This window comes from Stenella coeruleoalba (genome assembly GCF_951394435.1).
Source record: "Stenella coeruleoalba genome assembly, chromosome: 8".
Lineage (NCBI taxonomy): Eukaryota > Metazoa > Chordata > Mammalia > Artiodactyla > Delphinidae > Stenella > Stenella coeruleoalba.
The window spans coordinates 46726098-46746239 of NC_137154.1; the positions used below are offsets into that span (position 1 = coordinate 46726098).

Below are 20142 nucleotides of genomic sequence, written 5' to 3' on the forward strand. Positions count from 1 at the left end.
GACACAGGATGATCTGGAAAGCACAGCTGTGGCTCCTGGCCCTCCCCATCCCCTGCGCCCTCCCGATTTTAGATTTTTCGCCTCCAAACTTGCGCCCCAGTCGGGTGGATTCTGGCGCACCAGGAGCAGACCGGCCTTCGCAACAATGACTAATTGAGCCAAGCACTTTAAGAATGCTTATTTGCACACAGTTATGAAGTGTCATGATATGTCTCAAATGCAAGCGGCTTCCATTAGAAGCGGAACGGCAGAGCAGGAAGCACGAGCGATATTTCCTTAAAAGTTCATCGTAGGCAATGGGCTAGTGTGCCAAGCCAAACAAATCCAGGCAATAATGGAAATGTAGCATGAAATTACTTCTGTAAACAACAACCATTCATTATGTGAACATTTTTCATAAGCGAGCAGGCAGGGAGAGGGGCAGGGGCTGCCGGTGAGAGGGGAGGGGGCCGTGGCGAGCACGGCCCATCCACCCACTGGAGTTTCCGGGCGGAGCTTTCTCGGGGCTCCCCGTGCCCATCTGTCTTCGGAAAAATGCGGAGGCGAGGCTCCATCCTGCCCGGCTCCCGCCGTCAGGTTCCCTTTCTTCATTAAGCGGGATTGGCGCAGGCAGAGGGAATGTATGATTTAAGGAGGAAAGAGAGGCCCACTACTTAATGTTGATTTGGCGGAGTGTATAACCCCGGAGAGAAATGTAAATAGCAGCCTGCAATAACATGACAGCCCACTAATCATATTTACAAACGATATTAAATCTGTCCGCACGCAGGCCTGCCTGTGGATTGGCCCGGCCGTAATTGTCATTGTAACCAGCGCCGGCTTATGGGAGGATTTAACTGCAGTGATAGAAGGTGAGTCGCGGGCTTATTATGACTTTATTATTACCCGGTTTATGTTTATTAAAACAATTTGTCATGCAGAGCAGGAATGGAGGAATGGGAGCATTAAATCGTGCCATACTCAACCTGGAGAGATGACTCCGGGGATGAATGGTAGCAGGTCCCAAGCCTCAACTCGGTTGCCTCTGGAGCTGGGACCCACGGTACCAGCTGCCCAGGGCCCTGGCCTGGCCGAGGAAGACCACTCCACCAGAACCTCAGAGCCCCGCAATGCACGGCCGGGGTCTTTTCTGTGGCTCTAACTGCCTTTCAAATAGGAGTCAACTCAGGGCAGCCGTGGGAGGGATCTGGGCCCGAGTTATTGCTGGACATTTGCAGGAGAGACCATGAGAGCCAGGTTTGGGGCTCCCCTCGCCCGCAGGAACAGAGCCAATCCTGCGAAGGCTGCACCCAGAGAGCCTGCAGAGGCTCAACACAAAAGGTCTTGGAAGAAGTTTAATAAAAGCTGCTTTATTTTCTCTGGGGGTCCTTATTGGTTATTATCGAATTCATTTCATCCCCAATCTTCATTCTTTGGCAAGGCAGAGAATGGGGGCGGGCTGAGAGGAATAGGTCTAAGCGACTGGTAAATAATATTCCCTTTCCCCAATCCAGTTATCCAAGGACAAGTGGCATTGGGAGGTGGGAGGCCTGAGGTGGCAGCTCCCGAGGTCACTGGGGCTGAGGCCTTGTGTGCAGACATGAAAGTTACAGGCACCAGTTCTTGCTGCCAACCCCAGCATGCAGGAAAGGCCCCATGTGCTGGGGATGCACCCATGATGCACTAGAGCTAAGCCTGTGGCTGTCACAGAAGCCTCAGAAATGTGACCCTTGGTCCGAGTGCCCTGGAGAGGAAAGGCCAGTCCTCAAGAACCAGGTGACTACACATTCAGGGTCTCCACTAGCCCTTACAGGTCTCTGTGTATCTTAAAATTAGGAAAGGTTCCCCTTCCTCCAGGCAAGGGTGGGCCAAGCAGGGCCCACAGGTTGGTGAGCAGAGCAAAGTCTGGATTCCAGGCCTCATTTTCTCCCTTTACCCTTGTGCAGTGAACAACCTACACAACTGTATGTGCTGGCCCTACCCCCTGCCAGCAACATCGTGGTCTGAAATGCTACTGTTTAAGCAACTTACTGTCTGCACGTCTCCAAAGCCATTAACGTTTTGGGCAGTGAAGCAAGGCAAGTCTCCAGAGGGGGCGATGGACAGCAAGAAAGGATGTTCCCATCATCACTATCTACCGGGGTGCCCACGGATCTCAGGCATCATGGCAGGTGAGGGCAAGCAGGACAGAAACCATTCAGGCTCCCTTCCGGATGCCTGGGCAGTGCTGCCTGTGGGCTATGGTAGCAGCTGCTTCGAGTAAAGGGTGCTCTGGGACGTGGTGCCACGTTTCAGTCTCCATTCCCCAAGGGTATGGGATACCTGGCTCCCAAGTGTGTGCAGCACCGGGTGGTGGCCTCAGGTTCAGAGTATCTCTAGAAATGTCAGCACACCCCTCTGCTCCCCCCATTCCTGCCTGGCCAAGAGGGCTCGCTTGGGGATCCTGAGTCTGGGCTTTTGGGCATTGGAAGTGAGCTCGTTGTGCAGAATTCAGCCTTCATTCTGGACACCCTCCTGGCAGGTGGGCTTCTGGCCTCGGCTTACACACCTCCTGCAGTGGGGAGCTCACTCTCTCCTGTGGTGGCCTCTCTGGCGGTGGAAACCTTTCCTGGAGCACCCCTACCCCCAGGAGGACTTTGAAAATGAGGCTTGTCCCCAGCGTCCCATTAGCTGCTCCTCTGCTGGCTGTTCAGCTCCCCTGCAGGGGGACTTCGGGGCCCCTCCTTGTCAGAGTCCCGCCTCCCGGAGCTCTAGCGTCCCCTGGAGTCCCCACTGGAGTGTGGATCCCATGGTCAGCACTCCCGGCTTGCCCTCTCCCGTGAGTGCAGTCCAGATGGAGCCAGAGTTGGGCCCTCCACGCCAGACCTGGCTCTGGGGTGGCTGTGGGGAACGCTTGCTAACTGTGGGTCCAGCCCCCCAAGCCTGGGGAGGCCAGTGGGCCTTGGGTTCCCTTTGTCTCACTTAAGAAAGGAGTCACCAAGCGGTGGCTCAGGGGAGGAACAATAAGCCTTTATTGCAGCTGCCCTTCTCCATAAACGCTCAACCTGCCGGCTGGCCGGCAGGAGTGGCCGTGCTGGCAAATTAAAAGTCTCTAAACTTTCTTTATGTCTCCTTGGACACTCCAGCGGCTTTAACACTGCACTGGCCGGCCTGGCTCAAAGATAAAGAGGCAGGCTGGGGTCAAGGAGGATCTGCCTGGGCAGTCCCTTCCTGGCCAGTGGATGCTGGGTGGGTGGAGTGGTCGTGGGTCTGGGGAGCCCTGGGGTACCAGAAGGCCTCTTGGGGGAAACTTGCCTCCTGACCGTCTCCATCCTGTGGATGGCAGACACAGTCCCTGCCAGCCACCTCTGAGGTCCACCCTCAAGGAAAGGGTAGCCTGGGCCCGGCAGAGCTAGGTGAGCAGGCTGCCACCAGAGGCAAAGGAAGCCTCTCCCAGGCCTCCAGGGTGTCTTGGCTCCGCACCTACCCCCACCACCCTTCTTGCTGAGTCCCAAGGCTGGTGGACCCCCAGAAGGGGTTGGTGGGCCAGGTCTGGTCCTACTACAGGTGAGGGCCTCCACAGCCTCCACCAGAAACCTTGCCTCAGCGCCTCTGGGCTCTCCCTGAGGGCCGAGAGGCAGCAGGCCTGGGTAAAGAGAGAGACTGGGACAGTCCCTGTTAATACTTGTCGTCCTGACATCATTAACTCTTTTCACTCCCCAGAGTGCCAGGGTTTCCTCCTATGTGTCAGTCGGGGGCTGGGTCATGCCACCTTTCCAGCAACAGCTGAGTCCTAGGCACCAGCGGGGAGCCCTGCTGGGCCAATCGATCCTCTGGCTCACAGAAACGTGCCAAGATATGCAGAACAGAGGTGACGTTTGTGGGAGTGTACTGACTGGAAGGGGGCACGAAGGCGCCTTCTGGGATGCTGGAATCTAGACCTTGAATCGCGTGACGGTTACACGGTGCACACGTATGTGAAAACCCATTGAGCTGCACTTGCACGCTTTGCTATGTGTAAATTTAAATTTTGAGTGGTAACAACCAAATAAACATAGGCCTTGCCCTTGAGGCCTTCAGTTGGAATCCCAACTCTACCTCGCCCCAGCTGGGTGACAGGACACATCGGCCAGTCTCTTCATGTATGGTAAATGGGGGGAATATCACCTACCTCTTTCCACTGGCCTGCGAGCTCCATGAGAGTAGGAACCACAGAAAGTGTTCTCAGTAGAGAATTGGGACTCCCCTCTGTGTCCTCCCTCACCCCTACTAAGGGTCTAGCTTAAGAACTGCCAATATAAGAAGACCCTCCCCCACGCCGTAGGAAGGGCCGTGGGTCTGAAGGGAACCCACAGCTCCCCAGGAAACATCTCACCTTGTTCTGCCAACATCCCAGTTATGATGTGGCTTTTGGTGTGTCCCCACCAGCCTCTAGCTGCTCTTCCACAAGGGGCTTGGGTCCGGGATGTTGGCATCTCTTTCTCTCTCTCTCTCCCTTGGAAGGGGAGGGCCAGACCTGGGGTGCTGAGGCTGACATGGGCCTGGACACTGGAAATGAGGAGCGGGAGCCCTCAGAGGTTTTGGGGCCGCTGGGTTCGGCTTGGAGAGGGGCCAGAGTGGGCTTTGCTTTCCTGGGCAGGAAGGGGAGCATTGAAGAGCTGTGCTTAGGACAGAGGCCCTGCAATGAGACTGGTAATGGGACTGGTTCTCTGGGAGAGAAGAGGAATTGGCGATGGTAGGGAAGTGCCCTGGTCTCTGGCACTGGGCACACCCAGGACCAGACCCTGCCCACTAGTTTACCTTGCCTCTCTCGGGGGGGCCCCCCTCGGCCTGGATGTTCCAGGCTGCTTTGGAGGGGAGGGTCCTTTCCCCCCATCACTCTATCTGATCTTCTGCTAGGCTAGTTCGTGGCAATTTCTTGCTCCGTTTCTTTAATCCCTGATTCTCTTCAAGCGCAGAGGGAAGAGAAAAAAGCAAAAACCGAAGGCCTGTTGGGGGGAGGGTTGGGGGAGGGGTGAAAGGAGCTGAAGGAGTGGCTCCAGCCCTCGGCATCCAGGCTTGATACGGGGTGGGGATAGCGAGGGCCTTCAAGGGTCCTCGACCAGAGCTGTGAGACCCAGGACTGAGGCTACCTCCTCTTCCTTGACCTCCCCATGATGGGCAGGGTCAGTGTTAAGTGGGCTGAGACTGCTGGGCTGCAGTCATCTTTATAGGCCAAGGACGGAGGCCTGGGGTGAGCAGCAAAAAAGGCAAAAGCTAGACCACGGGGGAGAAGATACTGTCAGCTCACTGCAGCTCTGCAAACTCCCAGGCCTGAGGTGACACCCAGGCAAGACTCCAGTCAGGGCTCAGACACAGTCTAGGCCAGTGTTGGGGGTCCGCAGACCCCAGAATGGCAGCTTTCCCACTGGCTGCTGGAGCTGGTGGCAGAGGAGGGCCCTGTGAGCTCAGGTGAACCCAAAGCTTTGTGCTCCCCTCCAGGGGCTTGCCCCGCCCCCCCTCAGGCCTCTGAGACCTTCCTGCTTCCAGGGGTGGGGTGGGAGGGGCAGTGGTACAGGAATAAGCCCTGGAGAATGGAGCCCATGCGGAACCTGCAACTTCTTAGAGGAAAAACTTACTGAGACGCTCAAATGATGGCAGTAATTAGGCCACTTATTTTGCAGAAGTCCAAATTAAATGGAAAAGTTGGTGCTAATGAAAATGTTCCATTTTCCCCTTTTATTAAATCTAACTCTGTGCCTTCCAAGATTTTGGGAATAGCCAGCCCCTGATGGCTTTCTCACAGCCAGTTCATATCCTCCGACTGTAGAGCTGCTGAGACAGAACACACTCTCAGAGCCTCCAGTTACTGGCTCAATTGAAAAATGTCCTTCATAAGGTAGCAGCGTTAACCCACCCCCAGCCACCTCCTCTGCTACCAGCCTTCTGCCTGTCACCATCCTCTGCGTGGGCCTCTAGGAACCCAGGCCCAAGAGGGAGGGGCCACATGCTCACTGCAGAGCTAGGCTTCTGGTCTACTCCTCCTGGATCCCGGGAAAATCTGAGCTCAGCCTCTTCTCCCAAGAGACCCCGGCCTCTACCACTCCAGGCTGCCTGCCTCCTGACAGCAGGAGTAGGCGGAAGCACCCAAGATTCTGATTGGACCTGCACTTTGATCCCCCACTTAAAAACTAGGGGCCTCGGGCAACCCCGTTTGCCTCTCTGGCCTCCAGTTTCCTCATCTGTACATTGGGGACAGTGCTAGTGCCTGCCTTGTAGCGCATCGTGGGTGTGAATGGAGGGAGGGCCTCGCAGAGCCCCGTCCATGGTGGGGTAGAGCACCTGTCTGTGGCCAGGTCCCTCCTTGAAACACCCTCTCTGCCTGGGCTTAGGACATGGCTTCTGCCACTCCAGCCTCTCCAGGATTTCCTCTGAAAGGCTTGGCAGAGGTGGGAAGGGTGGAGCTAGAGGAGGAGCAGGTTAGGGTCGGGACATTCCCCACGCCAGGTTAAGCAGCAGGGGCAGAGCAGCCTACCCTGATCCCTCCAGCAGGAGGCATGGGCTTGGAGGCCTGGCTGTCCGGGATGGGGCTGTCAGTGGGAAGGAAGGTCATCTCCCACAGACACACACGCTGGCTCAGCCCCAGCCCTCCTCAATGGGGCTCTCAAGCACTTGGCAATGGGACCTGAAGCAGACCTACAGCTTGAAGCACAAGCCACAGCGAACACCTACCTTTCAATGCAACTTCCAATTTGTCTACCCATAAAGGTTTCTCAGGAAACTAGTGTGTACCCAGCACTAGGCTTGAAGCAGTTGGAGAGAGGAGCTTATTTAAATAGAGCCATCATTCAAAATACTGGGCTGATCACACTCATGCTTCCCATCTGGGTGATGAGCACCCCGACACAGACACCTGGTACCCAGATGAGAAACATGGCTGTCACCTCGACTCCTCTCTCTTCTTTGTCTTCCCATCCTTTCCTACCCCATCCTACAGTTTCTACTTCTTTGTTAGTTTACTATCTGATCACTCTCTGCCCTCTGCCCCACAAGGTTTCCTTTTCCTCTACCTCATTTCAGGCTCCTCACCAGAATTATTATAACAGTCCTTGCTCTCAGTCCCTCCCTCCCACAGGTCCCAGGGGGATCTTTCAAAATGAACATTTGAACTCCTCACCCTCTGCTTCAATCCCTTCAATCACTGTAAAGTTCCCGTCGTGTTCATGATAAAGTAAAACTTGATAGTTCACATATTCTGCATCTCCCCCAGTACGTCCCTCTTCGTCACACCCTCCAGTCATACCAAATAGCTTGTCGTTTCTCATACTTGGCGTGAACTCTGGTTGGTTTTGCTTTCTTAAGATTTCTTCTCACTTCTGAGACCCGAACCAGTTCTATGTGGTTTGAATGAAGATGGGTAGGTGATCTAGGTCTGTGATCTAGGACAATGACAATACCCCATCCTTCTAGGCCCAGTGATTAATGCAGGAAGTGAACTTGATCCAAGCAGGGCCTATTACGATGCTCCCTGGGAACCATGGCTGAAACTTATGAAAGAAAATACTTCCTACTAATAATGTTATGCTGAAAGTAAGTGAGTCTAGAGCTTTTGAGGACTGTCTGATCTATTACATAAAGAAAGCCTATTTGAGTGATATAGAGAGAATCAGAACCTGGAAATCAGTTAAACTCCTGGATCCAGCCATGCCTGAACCCACTGCACATGACTTTTCAATTATGTAGGTTAAAAACAATTTTTTTTTTGGCCTAGTTTGAATCTTGACTAAGACGATGGCTTAGTTTGCTTTACAAACTTTGTAAACTTTGTAAACTTTACAAAATTTACAAACTTTACAAAAATTGCTTTACACTATGTGTTCAAAACTGTCAGTAATTATCACCCCCCCTTGTCTTGGAAAATAAGACAACTCATTTTGAGACTCATCTCAAATGTAAACAGCTCCAAGAAGTCTCTTTTTCCCATTCTGATTATGATAATACCCCTTCTGTGTGCTTCTGTATCTTACTTCATATTGTGTCATAATTACCCATTCCCACAACCAGATGTGATCACGTTGATGGCAGGATCCATGTCTAAGCCATCTCTATAATCCCTTTGCCCAGCACATGGTTATAGACACCAGGCAGAGTATAGGCAGTATGATTCAATTAGTATAAAGATAAAAACCAGACAACTAATCAATATTTTTTTAAAGATTTTTTTGATGTGGACCATTTTTAAAGTCTTTATTGAATTTGTTACAATGTTGCTTCTGCTTTATGTTTTGGTTTTTTGGCCGCAAGGCATGTGGGATCTTAGTTCCCTGACCAGGGATCAAACCCACACCCCCTGCATTGGAAGGTGAAGTCTTAACCACTGGACCACCAGGGAAGTCCCTAATCAATATTATTTAAGGATGCATACATAAGTAGTAAAACAGTAAGAAAAAACAAGAAAATTATTATCCTAAAAGTCAGGATGGTGGTTATCCCTGGGAAGAAGGAAGAGAATGCAGCTGGAGAGAAAGAGTCTGGAAAAATAATATTTTTAAATCTGAGTGATGGTTGCACAGATATTCATTTTATTATATTTCCTTGAATTCTATATATCATATGTATACTCTTTTACACACATAGTATAGTTCACTACAGGAAGAAAATGAATGAGATTTTTTAGATCTTTTTTATTGTTTTCTAATTTTATTGCACTGGAGTCATAGAATGTGCCATTAATTATATCAAATATTTAGTGTCTGTTAAGACATCCTTTGTGGCCTATTATATAGTCAATTTTGTTAATGTTCCATGTATACTTGAAATAAAGTGTAGTCCTTAATTATTGGACGCAGGGGTTTAAACAAATGTTAAACAAATGTTTAATGTTATTAAACAAATGTTAATTGTGTAGTTCAGTCATGTATTCAACTGCTTATGTTTTTACTAATTTTTTCTGTTCCATCAGTTTCTGAAAAAGCAATGTTAAAATTTCCCATTATGATTGTAAGTCTGTCAGTTTCTCCCACAATTCTGTCAATTTCTGCTATGTAATTTTGCTTAATATACTGTCAATTTTTCCTCGTAATTCTGTCACTTTAAGGTTATGTTATTAATAGCAACCAGGTACAGCATCAATATAGATTTCTACTGAATTTTTCCTCTTGTCAGTAAATATTCACCTCCTTTAAATCTCAAAACTTTTTTGTCTTAAAAGCTCTTTTACTTGCTATTAACATGTCTCCTTTCTTTTGGTTAGTATTTACAATATATTCTTCTATCCTTTTACTATCAAGCATTCTGCAAAATTATATTTTAGTTATTATGTCTCTTATAAACAACTTATGACTAGATTTTTAAAATCTTACCTGAGAATATCTCAGAATAAGTGGGTTTAATTCATTTAAATTTGTTGTGATTACTGATAAACTTGGACTATTTTATACCATCTTTAAAATTTTTTACCACGTATTTTTCTTTTTTCTTTTTTTTTGCTTTCCTGTATTCAATAGGATTTACTGAGTTCTTTTTTTTTTTTTTGGCGGTACGTGGGCCTCTCACTGCTGTGGCCTCTCCCGTTGCGGAGCACAGGCTCCGGACGCGCAGGCTCAGCGGCCAGAGGCTCACGGGCCCAGCCGCTCCGCGGCATGTGGGATCCTCCCAGACCGGGGCACGAACCCGTGTCCCCTGCATCGGCAGGCGGACTCTCAACCACTGCGCCACCAGGGAAGCCCCTGAGTTCTTTTTATTACCTGTTTTCTTCTCTCTGCTGGTTTGCTTGTTGTATCTTTTTAAAAAGTCTAAATTTAGTCAATATCTTTATTTGCCTCCAACAATACAAACATCTGTAAATGTTTTAACTCCAATCCCCACTCCCATCTTCTTGCTATTGTTATAAAATATTTTAGTTCTACCTTGTTTTTTAACACATTCTAAAGATTAGTCGTCATTTTCTGTAGTCAGTGCTTATTTAAATTAACCAAACATGCTTTCTAATTTATTTGCTCATTGTTCCTTCCTCTTGGTCTCAATTTTCTTCTAAGTTACACCCCTTAGTTGTTCGTTCAGAGAGAATTGTGCGTTGTAAACACTCTCTGACTTTTTCTAATATCTTTTACTTTGCCTTTACTCCAAATAAATTATAAGTTGCCAGTTATTTTTCTGTAGTGCTCTGAAGATGTTATTCCACGGTCTTCTGGAATTAATTGGGCTTCTGAGAAGTCTGCTGCCAGCCCAACTGTTGTTCTTTTTTAGGAATTCTGCTGTCTCTCGTTGCTTTTCTCTGTTATTTAATGTTTTGAAGTTTCCCCATAATGCATCTAGATGTGGATTTTTTTTATTTGTCCTCAGGATTTAAGGTATTTAATCAATTTGAGGACTCAGCTCTTTCTTCAATGGTGGAAAATTCTTAGGCATTTTCTCTTCTAGGATGCCCGCCTCCATTCTTTCTACTCTCTTCTTCTGGAACGATTGGGAATCTTTGAACCATCTGATTTCTCCTGATACTCCCTCATGGTGCCTCCTTCCCTCATGTGGTTGGTAACTTTTCGTTGAGCTTTTGTTTCTCTGAGCTTTAGCAGGGGTTGTGCTTCTAATGGAGTCTCAAGTACCGTATTTGTCATAATATTCCTTGCCGACCAGCTTCATGCTTCTCGTTGCCGGTTCCCTAGACCCATCTTATTCTCTCAGCTTGTGGATCCTAGGCCCCCAGGTAGTGTACATTTGGACTTCATACCTGCTTCTGGCCCATTCCCAAGGCTGCAACTTCTTGTGGACTTTTTTTCTCTCCCATCCACTGCCCCAGACACACAATACGTTTTCTTGTTGCTTGCTACACTTGTGAGTTTAGTTTCTCTAGTTCCATCTTCATATAGATGGCAGACTTTCAGTGCCCTCAGCTGTATGCAAGGGTCTTAATTCTATTTCTGTGGCTTTTCATGGGCAGGAGGCTAAATCTCCTGTGCCTACTTGGGTGTTAAAATGCCACTACCACCACCACCAAAGGACACTACAGTATCACTTCCTGCTTACCATCCTAGCAATAAATACACTCTTCTGCTGGTCCTGGAGATTTCCCCTTTTTTTTTTTTTTCGCATGTAATGCTATATTGAACATGCCCATCCTTTTCATTATCTTTGTTTAGGGGTTTAGTTTAACCTTTGAAAAATACACAAAATATGGCTATTGTTATTTTTTATAGTCAACACTTGATTGAATTTACCAACATGTTTTAATCACTTCCTGTGGTCATCCATGGTCCCTTGCACCCCATTTGTCTTACCTTCATGTTTACTTCTCTTCTTACTCAAGGGACATCTTTATTTCAGTGAGGAGCTGCAGGGGCATAGTAGCTTAGTCTTTGCGTGTCTATAAGGGGGTTTATTCTGCCTGCACTTTTAGATAATAGATTAACAGGGTATAAAATTCTAGATTGATTGTCATTTTTTCTCCAGTATCGTGAAGATATTATTTCATTTTCTTCTCTCATGGGTCACTGAAGACGAACCTGCTGTTGATCTAATCTGATTTTTGTAATGATCTGTTTCTTTCTTCTGATAGCTTTTAAAATGATCTTTTTACCTTGATGTTCTGAAGTTGCACATGATGTGTCTGAATGTGGATCTATTTTTATTTTTCCAACTCAGTACACTGGGTAGATTTTTTAATCTGAAAACTCACATCTTTCTTCAATTTTGGAAAATTTTTGACAATTATCTTTTGAAATATTGCTTCTCTACTATTTCTTTCATTCTCTTATTAGATAACCTTTATTAGAAGCATGTTAGAGCTCTTCAATCTAATTCCATGTTTCTCAATTGCATAATATATATATGCATTAGATATCTATCCTATCTTTCTACATGCAATATATATATATATATATATATATATATATATATATATATATATATATATATATACGGGATTTCTATTCCAGTTCTGGTTCATGGAGTTGTTAATCTTATTTTTGAAACTGCCTATGAGCTTTTGGTTTTCTCTTTATATAATCGATTGTCATTGCTCCTTGTATAGACCAGATCAGACCATTAAAGTGTGAACCACCTATGTAATTCTGAAGTTGACAATCCCTCTCTCTCTATTCAGAAAATCTGGATAAAGAGAGTGATGGGTCCAACTTGTGTCACTGGGTACAGGGCATGCAGTGCAGTAACTTAGATCATATGCCCACCTTGTGGTGGAGGTGGTGCCGGACACCTGGACTGAAAGCCTTATCATAGTCATATGGGGCAGAAAGAGGTTTTTTTCCCCAGGGCAAGAAGGAACAGTTCACCAAGGAAGGGAGATGGGATGATACACTGACCAGAACAAAATCATGGCTACCACAATCCACACTGGGACCCTTTCTCATGATCTGGAGTACCCAGGAAGCTTAAACTTACCCTTATATTTCTATTTCAACCCTTTGAGTTCCAGATAGGCAGGACCTCAGCTGGATGAACAGGAGAACACATTAGTACAACCCAGGAGAGGACCAACCTGGGAAAATCCTCCTTCCCTCAAGCTCTTCTCCAAGGACAGCAGAAGCTGAGAAGCACGTAGCAAGCTTGGTCAGCGTATGAAGTTCCTTCAGCTGAGACGTTTTCTCTACTTTTCCTCAAGCCCCAGAGGTATGTAAGTAGACAAAGAGGCCTATGGTTCCAAAATCAAGGGAAGAGGGGTCTGGTGCTGAGCTGGGGCTCTGCCGTCTGTTGTCATGGTGGGAACAATCATTTGTTTGAGCCCTAGTCTGAGTAACCAGCCCAGGGTCATGGGATACTGGGCAGGTGGGCAGCCCACCAGGGGGCTTTGGTAGGAAGACAGGTGGTCCATGGATCTTGGCTAGCCAGGGCACAGACCCCTGCCTCCCACACCAAGGCTGCTGGGCTGGAAGGGAGATTAGAGGGAGGTTGGTGGGTTCCCAGGCAGGGGCCCTGGGTCAGTTTCTACTCTGTACCCCCAGTCCCCCACATTGAGGCCTGCTCAGCACTGCCACTGCTGCAGTCCCAGTTAATGGCATCTTTCATTGCATTTAGAGCTTGATTTGTTTACAAACTAATAAATATGATTTATAAAATGTGCCCGTGGTTTGCTAATTACTGCACATATGGCGTTTTCATTTTGTAAAACTGGCATTTGCATTCTTTGTAGATTATGACTTTGTGTCCCCAGTGCTAATTAGTCTGATTAGGCAGATAACTTCCCGGTTACTAGGCTAAGAGGCCGAAGGCTGTGGCACTCGGGGAGAAGGGCGGCTGATGTGGTCAGCCTTGCCGGGAGGAACCAGGGAGGCCCCAGGACTGTGCTGAGGACCCTGGAATGTCAAGCAGCCCATTTTGTGTCCTTCCCCAAATCCAATTAAGCACAGTTCGTTAGCATGAATTTCTTAATCAGGCCTAATCTTCCCAGTGAATGCACAATTTCTGAATTGTCACAGAGCTGGGTCCGCCTGCAGGCGATCAAGGGACTGGCAGGGCTTTGGTAGGAGAGTAAAGGGACAGCAGGCTGCCGGACCCTTCCCAGTGGCCAGTGAGAAGGACACACAGTGCTGGGCTTGTTGACAACCAAGACCTTGGGTGACCAAAGGGGATCCCAGAACACTAGGCCAACTTATGAGCCTCAGACAGGAGGAGCCATGGCCGCTGAGCCTGCGCGTCCAGAGCCTGTGCTCCGCAACGGGAGAGGCCACAACAGTGAGAGGCCCGCGTACCGAAAAAAAAAAAAAAAAAAGAAGGGGAAGAGAAAGCACACTACAAATGACTGGCATTGGATCTCTCACGAACATTGGTGAGCTTGGGCCGGCACCAGATTTAATTTGTGTTAGAAAAATAAGATAAAGTTCCGTTGCTTGTATCCTGAGCTTCACAGAGCAATTTGCACCTGCTCCGTTACCTCCAAGGGAGATGATATCCCTAAAGCCTTTAGTATGAGGTGTGGCAGGCATCTTTGAAGTGTTAGTTGTATTTAAGCGGTTCTTAGAGAAGGGCCCTCTACTGATGAATGTGCAGTGGAGGAATTACAGTGGCTGTTCTGTGGAATCGGCCTCGGTAGACTCTGGGTGAGGCCAGGCAAGGGCTTCCTAGTAACTCCGTGGCACTCCACAGAGGCAGTCCTGGGCCCCAGTCCCCACCCCCACCCCCTACCTTTGCTCCCAAAAAACATCTGGAAAGAACTTGGTCATACACTGTCCAACCTCCCTCCTCTCTGGGAACGTGTGGCTAGCTCTTCCATCTGTCATGGCTCAGGAGGCTGGATAAGTGACATGCCTGTGCCTCCACCCCCCCACCCCCACCCCGCAGCTCCCTGTACTTTTCTGGTCACGATGCTTAACACACTGGGTTGCAATGACTATTTTCCTGTCCTCTCACAGATCTGCGAGCAGCTTGAGGGCAGAACTGTGGCTGCCTTACTCTCTGCTGCAGCTGCGGTGTAGCTGAACTTGTTGGGTGGATGGAAGGATGGATGCACGGGTGGATGGATTTCCATGGGTTCTGGAAACCGTCTCCTCCTGTGCAGGCCTTTGTCCCAGTTTGGTGCTGGGGCTTGAAGGGGCTGGTTCAGGAGAGGGATGGGGTGGGGTTAGGGCAGCAGCATTAGCCTGGCCTAATTCTCTGTCTCTTTGGGCAGGATAGGACCGGAGGCCTCGCAGACTGAACAAGGGAGGAGCTAGGGACCCAGGATCACCTGGGCCCAGGTTGGCCTTCCTCAGAGTCAGGAACCTGGGAGGAGCCGCAGACCTACGCTTGGAGGTCTGGGAAGTTCTAAGCGGAGAGTCCTGCCCGTGGAAGAAGACGACTTCAGATCTGGTCCTGCTTGACCTTGGAAGGGTCACTTCCGCCATCTGAGCTTTCATTTTCTCCTTTGAACAGCAGAGATCAAATAGCCTTCCAGGCTTCCTCCCTGATTCAAAGAAGTAACTGCAGACAGGGAGGGACCAGCGCGTGCACACATGCTTGTGGATGTGCTGGTGTGAAGGTGAGTGTGTACATGCGTTGGGGAGGGAAGCGAGTGCAGATTGGCCCAGGCAATGCCAGTCCTGCCACGGCCTTCAGGAGAGCAGCACTTTGTACAAGGGTCAGAAGTTTCCTCAGAACTCAGAGGGGTGGGCCCGAGCCCCCGCCCCATCTCCCAGTTTGACGTGAGGGAGGCAGTGTAAGAGGATTGCCTTGGCCCGTCCATTTGACTTTCATAACGAGCATCCTGGTGTAGGGATATGATTCTTTCTCTTTCTTCGAAAATCTTAATATATTCTGCTTTAAAATTGTTTTGAAGTAATAAAGGGATTTTCACAGGCAACAGATGAGTCTCTGGACAGACTTAATCTGAGGCCAAAAGCCAGAGATGGGGATTTACCTCCCATAATGACTCCTTTCAAGTGAGACAAAGGGGAAGAAGGGGATCCACAGAGGGGCAGGAGGGAGCGCCCCAGGAACCCCTGCTCCTGGCCCAGAAGGCTTGTTTATGAGCAAACCCAGGCCAGCAGCTCCACGAACCCCACTTCAACCAGGTGTTCGCTGCCACCATGGCCACGGCTCGACTGCCTCAGCCTGCCTTAGGGGTAGGCTGATCTGTCCCGATCCTGGCTGCACAGCCACAGTCAAAGCTGGGGAGGGGCACTGAGGCTGAAAGCCACAGCGAGGTGTTATGGGGCAGGGCAAAACCCACAAGCCCAGCTCAGAACTTCTCCCCAGGCTCCAGACCCACACATGCAACCGCCTGGACACCTCCCCTTGGATGTCCCACCTGTGCCTCCAGCTCACTGTGTCCACAGCTAGACTTATCACCAACTCCCAGGCCTGCCCCACCTCCTGTGGTCCTCATCACCAAGATGGTGTCGCCCCTTTCCTGATCAGGGCACCGAGCCGGGTGGCATTCTGGAAGGGAGTGGGATGCTCACTCCCCAGAGACTCTCCAGACTCAGAGAGGGGCCAGTGGGCATACTTGACCTGGTCAGAAGTCACCCCCCCTCCCCCCGCTGGGGACCAGGCTGATGGGAGCCTTCACTGCAGGAAGTTCTAAGGAATAGAAGGATGAAGGGTCCACAGACAACCCCCAGGGGACCCAACTTCTCTCTGTGTTTCCCATTCTCTTCAAGGCCTTCCCAGAGGGACTGAAACTGAGTCCTTCGCGATTTTGATGCACATCCCTTTGTGCCTCCACACTGGCCTTCTGGTCTTTAGATTATGTCTAATGGCCTGGGTAATAAGGCACACTCTGTACAAGCATCCTTATGCCTCCTATACTCAGCACATGTACTATACTCAGCACACATGTGCACAGGTGCTCACACAACACCCTCCCCCAAACAAGTGCAGATGTCTGGGCACCATGTAGCTGAGCAACTGAAAGTCCACATGTGCCCATGAAGGTAAACCCTCATACACTGGGCTTGGAAGTCTCACTTTGCAGCCCAGGGTAACAAGACATGATGCAGGCCAGTAAGTACTCCCAAGTTTCTAGGGAAAACCCTGAGATGAAAGGAAAAAGAAAAAAGGAAATGATGTCGCCTTTTTCATGAGCTGGGGCCACAGTCCCAGAGGCCTCCTTTGGGTCATGGGCAGTGCTGCTCTGGGGGTTGGTCAAAACTCCTGAAACTGGGACAGAAGGACTCTCTGCCTGGATGCGCACTGAGGGTATCTTCTGTGTCTCAGGTCCCTTCTCAGGCCTTTAGGTCAGCTATTATATTGTGGGAAAAGGACTCACTAAGTCGGACCTCAGTGCTAATTCTAAGACCCCTCTTATAGGCTTTATGACCTTGGGCAAGTCACTTAACTTCTCTGAGCATCAATGCTCCCCTATGTAAGGTGGGCATAATGATGCCTGCCTGTCTAACTCTAGGATGATATGAATCAACGACAGTGAAAGTTCTTCAAAGCTGCGAAGGCTTGTATATATTTGAAGCGTTATTAATATGTTCTTCTGCCTCCAAAGCTGGCCTTCCCCGAGGAGACGATGCAATGTTTTTGAACATAGAGTGAATTCCTAAACTGTGCCCTCCCCCTCTCCACTATTTCTGCCTTGGGTTGTCAAAAATGGTAATCTTCTCTCAGGCCTGAAATTATGAGCCTGCTTTATTGGTCAAAGGCCATAATAATTTGAGCTCTTATTTTATAAACTCATTTCTGCACAGTGATATCCTGATAGGAGCAGGAATAATAAATCACAAACATGTCCCCCAAGATTGCATTGTAAATGTCAAACTAGACAGGAAATTGTAATTAAAGAAAGGAAATTGCTACAAAGAAGCACTTGATTTTAAAATGAGCCAAGCATAGAATTTTCTAAGCATTTAATTATAGTCCAATTTCAACTGACTTGGCTTTTGCAGTCATATTTCTTATTATAACTCTTCTACATAATAACCCAATCTCCCTGCTCACATAGGTCCGGCCCATCAGAGGGTAAGGACACTGCACAAGTACAGGGATTTAGAACTTTAAAGGGACGGTAATCATGGTGGAGGCTGGGGTGATGGACACAGGTGTCAGGATTTTAAATCAACCACAGTCGAATTTCCAGCCAAAAGGGAAGCAACCTAACACCTGGGAGCTAGCAGATTTAGCCTGACTTCCGCTCAGTTAGAAACCCACTCAGGCGCTTGCTTCCGTCAGGAGAAGAGAGGCCCAGCCTCCCATGTCCTGTTCCTCAGATCTTCAGACGTGCATGGAAATGGCCCCCACCCAATCCACCCACCTACTGGCCATGCTTTACCCAGGTAGTACCTCGGGACTGGGCGCGGTTTAACATCCACGTCTGCACCTGGGTGCTGGGGGTGGAGGGTGTACGCATATTCAACCAGGTGTTCAGCGGCCACAGGCGCTACAGGAGGGAGGGCAGGGTGGCTGAGAATGTAGGACGTGGTGCTAGATGGTCCTGGGTTCAAATCCTAACTCTGCCACTTAACTACGAGTTGGGCCTAAGTCACGAAACCTCTATAGCCTTGATGTGCTCGTTTGTAAAACGGGCATCGTGATAGCCTCCATCTTGTCTGGTGTGTGGTTAACGGTCATAAATGGGAGTGACTGCAATGGTTACTGTTGCTGGCCCAGGAATGATCCCCAAAGTAACCTGCGCACCGGATCTCCTTGTCTCTCCATCAGGTTTATAGGGCCCAGAAACTGGTTAGCTACTGGTTCAACTCCCAGTCCGTGGAGGCTGCTGCTCTCAGCTGGGATTCCTCATTCCCCTCTGCAGGCTTAGCCTCTCCCACAGGAGGGAAGGGAGACTCAGAACCAGAGCATCCTTCTTTCTCAAACCTTCCTCTCTCTTCAGACAGTTCAGCTAGGTTGTGGTCAGCAGAGTGGGTAAAGTCTGACACGAGTAGAACAGGGCGTGGCCCCCAGAAAGGCCCAAAGACTGCTGTCTCAGTGGAGATGTTACCCAAGGAGTTACTATGAGTGGGGGTCCAGCAGGTCTGCTAGGCTGGTTGTGCTATTTGGCATTGCACAAGCTCCAGGGAGTGGTATTTACATAGACTACAATATGAATGCCCCCTTTAAATTGTGCAGTGTACAACTTCTACAGCTGAACATGGTGAACCTAGACTCTGGGCCCAGAGCTGAGTTGGACCTAGATTGGTGGGAAGGTAAGGGTCAGGTTGGAGAGAGGTACAGAATAGTTTGAAGATTTGGACTTGGAGTGAAGAGTCAAAGGTCCCAGGGATCAGAGGAGAAACCAGAGGAGCAAAGTCCCAGAGAACTGCAAAGGCACGTCTGGAACCACAAGTTGCAGTAAAGGGGTGGGGGGCGGTGCTGATGAATCCTCTCCCCTGGGTACCTCTGCTCTGTGGGGTTTGTCTCATCTGAATCTGCTGGGCAGCAGGGGAGCTTGGCTTCTGACAGCAAGTGATGAGTCGGGCACCAGTCTGTCCTCTGGCAGAGTATCCCCATCCCCACCTGTGATGAGTCAAATGCAGGGATCATACCACACAGTACAGACGGTGCGCGTAGTGGGTGATACAGGACCAACTTCCTGGGCTGCGAGCATCTGGGGGAGGCTGGCTCAAGGCTTCCTGACAGAAGTGCAGTTGGAGGTGGTCACAGAGAGGGCACTTAGGAATTTGGGGGGCACCATGGGGAAAAGGCATTCCAAGGAGGTGGAACAACCTGGACAAAGGTACAGAGCTGTGAGAATACTTTCATTCGTTCAGAAATATTTATTGTGACCACCATGTGCCAGGCACTGTTCTGTGTACTAGGGATACTGCAATGAATCAAACAGACAACAATCCTTGTCTTCATGAAGTTTCCGTTCTAGTGGGAAGAGAAAGATAACAAATACTATAATAACCAGATTGTATAATATGTCAGAAGGCAATACTAAGGGCTATGTAGAAAAATCAAGCAGGGCAGAGAAATAGGAAGTATTGGGAAGAGTTGCAATTTTAAGTAGAGGGTTCAGGGTCCTTCCTGGGAAGGTGATATTTGAGCCAAGACATAAAAGCAGTGGAGGAGCAAGGCAAGCAGACACACAGAGAGCATTCCAGGCAGAAGGAAGAGGAAGTGCAGAGGCCCTGAGGTCTGGCCTGTTCGAGGAATAGCCACGAGGACACTGTGTGGTGAGGAAGGGGGAGTGAAGGGGGCAGAGAAGAAGGGAGAACCGGGTTGCACAGGGTCTTGTAGGTTACTGAAGGACTCAGACATGATTAGGGGCTTACTGGCTGCATCATTGAGAGCAGACTCAAAGGGATCACAGAGGCAGAAGTGGACGTAGTCTCGGTTCAAATCTTGGCTTAGCCACTACTAGCTGGGTAACCTCAGGGAAATTACTTAACTTCTCTGGACCTCAGTTTCATGCATATAACCCTGGGGATTCATAATAGTGTCAACTTCAGAGGATTGTTACAAGGTTTAAAATAGTTAATTCACCTAAAATGCATAAAGCGGGTACCTGGCTTGTAGCAAGGGCTCCATGAGTGTTGGCTACTGCAATTTCAAAGAGGAGAGACAGGTTAGATCTCGGATTCATAAAATTCATCCAGGCTGGTGTGAGGAGGTGGGATGCGGGGCCTGGAGAGGCAGGGAGAGGGGCTTTGCTGTAGTCCAGGGGAGAGATGGTGGTGGCCTGGGCTGACGGGTGGGACATGCAGAGAACTGGGAGGGTTTGAGAGAAACTTGTGGGGTACCCTTGTGAAATGTACCTCATACTCCGCCTCAGAGGACGGGAAGTTGAGGGAGAGGGCAGAGCGGTGAGATCAAACCCACCTCGTGGCT

The 20142-nt window shown here is 49.1% G+C and overlaps 1 long non-coding RNA gene across 1 annotated transcript in view; it reads left to right on the forward strand.

Annotated features, from left to right (window-relative positions):
• Positions 1–14861, forward strand: part of LOC307190359 — a 53202-nt gene extending 38341 nt beyond the window's left edge. Inside the window, exons 3-6 of the long non-coding RNA XR_013829468.1 lie at positions 770–851; positions 1926–2150; positions 12362–12561; positions 14558–14861. This is a non-coding gene — a long non-coding RNA (uncharacterized lncRNA). The remainder of the gene's footprint in view (positions 1–769; positions 852–1925; positions 2151–12361; positions 12562–14557) is intronic.
• Positions 14862–20142: the final 5281 nt, after the last annotated feature.